A 3,638-nucleotide genomic window follows, 5' to 3' on the forward strand; every position below is an offset into this window, starting at 1 on the left:
AAAAAGTCATGGCAGATATTTGCTTCCCTCTGTTGCTGTACAATTTAACTTTTTGATTTCTTTTAATAAATGATGACGTTTGCTAGCAATTTTCCTTACTGGTGCCAAAACTTGTTTGTAATTAAACGAATTTTACATTATTACCCATTCCTTATTAATAATACCATCATTGCAGTTTTATTATGCCATAATGTATGTTCTTTATGTTCACAGTAACGATAGGAAGGATTTTATTTGGGATTTATATCGAAAAAAACTGAAAATTAAAACTATAATTTTGTCACCATTACTATTACTAGTATTAGTGCTAGCACCACCATTATTGCTATTACCATTGTTGGTTATTACTATTATTATTATTACTATTATTATTAATAATAATATTATTATTAATAATATTATTAACATTACTATTGTTATTTTATTATTATTATTATTATTATTATTATTATTATTGTTACTGTTATTATTATTATTAATTTGTTATTATTATTAATTTGTTATTATTGTTATTATTATTACTATTATTATTATTATTATTATTATTATTATTATTATTATTATTATTAATTATTTTTATTATTAATCTTCCTACTTTCTTTGTTATGGTGACATAGGGTATCTAATGTTCTGCATGAATCTTTATGCATTTATTTTCTTTTTGTAACCGTCTCATGGTAATTTTTAACTTGACTAAGCGGGTAAGTTGCGTTTCAGTCATAAGCTAAGAAAATTATTTCCTAACCATACTCTCAAATCTAGATAATGGAATATAAAATTAAATTAAATCACTTGCAAGCAGTTAACAACTAACTGGTGTAGAATACAACGACTAAACAAAAGATCCCAGTTTAGGTTAGGCAGTTTAGACAATATTTGCAAAAATTTGCAAATTTTTTTTCTTTTACATTTGAAATATTTAATAGTATCTAACTTTCCGTATGATACTTTCCTCTGTCAAATCTGCTATGTCCAGTTCGCTTGCCAAGAAAATGTGCTCATCCTTTGTGATACAGAAACGATTTGGTCTCAGGCTACCAGAACTACTCTAACATAACGTCCATTCGAAAATATCATTAACGCTATAATATTTTTTCTTACTGAAGGATCGATGGGTCAAAAATATAACCAAATGACAGTTCATTTTATTTTTCAATGAATTTAGGGTATTGAAATGATTATAAACTAATGCAGTCCTTTAAAAAATAGAGAGTGCACCTGGTCCATCCCATGGCTCAATGAGCGTTGCGGCCTATCACTAAAATGCCCTTCTTTCCGGAGCCATTTCCTATCAAAAACAATTATTTAAAATTTACTCTCATTTCACTTAAATTAGTCATAATTTCAGTTTGTATGTTGGATTGATTTGATTATCGGTGAAAAATTCGCCCACAGATAAAATGAAAGGGAAATTTCTTAAAATGAATGTTGCTACGCTTTTGAGCCATTCCGGTGTGAAAGCTTTCTGTCCTAGTCCACTTGACCAGGACATCTAGAACAGTAGCAAGTTGGAGAAGATTGTATAAAGTCAAAATATGACAGTCGAAAGCTTCAATTCCCAGACCTCATTTACCAAATTTACCAATTACCAGAGACAGAGGGCAGTTTTTAAGAGCAATTTTTAATGAGAAGGAAATGATTTAAAAAATGCATTTCTTTATAGTTGTTATCACTGGACAAATTATCACGACAGAATGTTACGGAGCATTAGACATTTCTAGACCACGTGATTTCTGATCCGAATTCATCGAAGCCCACTCAAAGTAATTCCAGTGATACTGTGAATGTATTCTGGACATTGTCATTAAGACTATTTTACGGAGCGCTTTCTCACTAATCAATCCCTTATTCAATGAAAATAGAACTTAAAAGGAAATGAAATAAATGCTAAAAGTCTAATATCTCAATTTCTTTTGAGGACTTTTATTTATTCGATTCAAAAAGTGAAATGAACCAACAGAACCAGTAAAAATTTTAGTTGTTCAGCTTCTTTCAAAATTACCTCATCGTTTTCTCAAATTTCTGGAACCACTGTAATGGTAGATTCTGGCAAGAAACGATTACTAGAGTTCATCAAAAATTCCAACACATTATCAAAACATGCCGAATCTGATATATTACGTCCGACACCGCATATCTGAAGAATTGAAATCATTGGACAGTGCGAAAAAGACATTGTTGAAACCTGTCAAGAAGTTTGGTATGATGGACTTCATTTGCTTTCTCTAACATCATTCTGATGTCTTCGTCTTAGCATTCTTACCTAATGTAGTATAGCGTTTGCCACTCATCTTTCAGATATTTATTACAAAAATAAAGAAATTATACTTTCTGGAGATTTCGCGGGCATGCATAAAATTGATATTTCCATGTAGCGTATTAATTTCATCATTATAAGTAAGCATACTGTATTTGCAAAGTATATTGATCAAGATATATTATCAGCATCAAAGAGATTGAATTAACTAAGATCCAAAATATGTTTTAAATTTTAAAATGTTCTCAATGACAGCAAGGAGCGCTGAATCTCAGTATTTGGAAGAGAAAGGATCTTGAATAATTGTATTTGGTAAGTGATTTGTACGCATTTTTTTGTTTTCATTTTAAGCATTAATTAATGGACTTTGCAGCATGAAGGAAATGTATCGGTTAAAAAGCGATTATGGACCATTGCCATGTGTAATACATATTCCGGATTTGTCAAATCAGAATAATACTGATATAGCTGATTCGGTGTAAATTCCCCCTGAAATTATGATAAAAGAAAAGAAGTATATTAATCATCATAGTCTCTGATCGTACGGTGTCTCAAACAGTGTTTCTGAATTTGGGTTATGGGAGCTTTTGTTAAGCTAGAACGTACAAGGAATTTTTTATAATTTATCGTAGAATTTTTTGAATCAGTCATCTAAATAAAATATTAACCTCTGGCTGACCTTATAGAGTGTTAAGAGATAGGATATAGCATTCAATTTTTTGTTTGGCCAATTATACTACAGCTCGTTCCCGTAACACGTAAATGTTGCACTGAAAGAGTTCCGAAGTAGCGGCGGTAGCGTACGATGCTGTAACGAATACCTAAAATAAGATTAGCTGTTTGGTAATCTGTTAAATGAAAACGGAAAACAAAGTTTTGGAAGTAAAGTTCAAGAAAACTTGGAAAAGTAAATATGTTTGAGAATGAAAAGATAGCAAAAATGGTAATTGAACATTGAACCTGTCGTATGCACGGCTCTGTTTTAAGTGCTTCAGCTCCGATTTTTTCCGGATTTGTTTATAATTTATGCCAAACAATCATTTCCAAATTGCAGCCTTTAGCCAAATCCGTGAATGCCTTAATAGCTTGTTCGTATGAATCGTTTTTGAGAAAAAAATTTTAGCAAATGTGTCGCATATTCACCAACTGAAGATAATTCTAACCCTTCTTCAGAGCTGCAATAGAACTTCTAAAATATTGAAGCACAGGAAAAGATTATCATTCTACTTACTCAGTTCCATAGACATCAATTGAAAAAGAAGTAGAAAGCCTAAACAGCTCGAAATTTAATACTTCAGCTACTTTCAGTCTTTCCGATATAGTGTATCGGATATAGCAGTCATTATTATGCCTGCAGCATCACCGGAATCATTATCGCAAG

The sequence above is a fragment of the Loa loa genome (genome assembly GCF_000183805.2).
Source record: "Loa loa unplaced genomic scaffold supercont3.41, whole genome shotgun sequence".
In the NCBI taxonomy this organism is placed as follows: Eukaryota; Metazoa; Nematoda; class Chromadorea; order Rhabditida; family Onchocercidae; genus Loa; species Loa loa.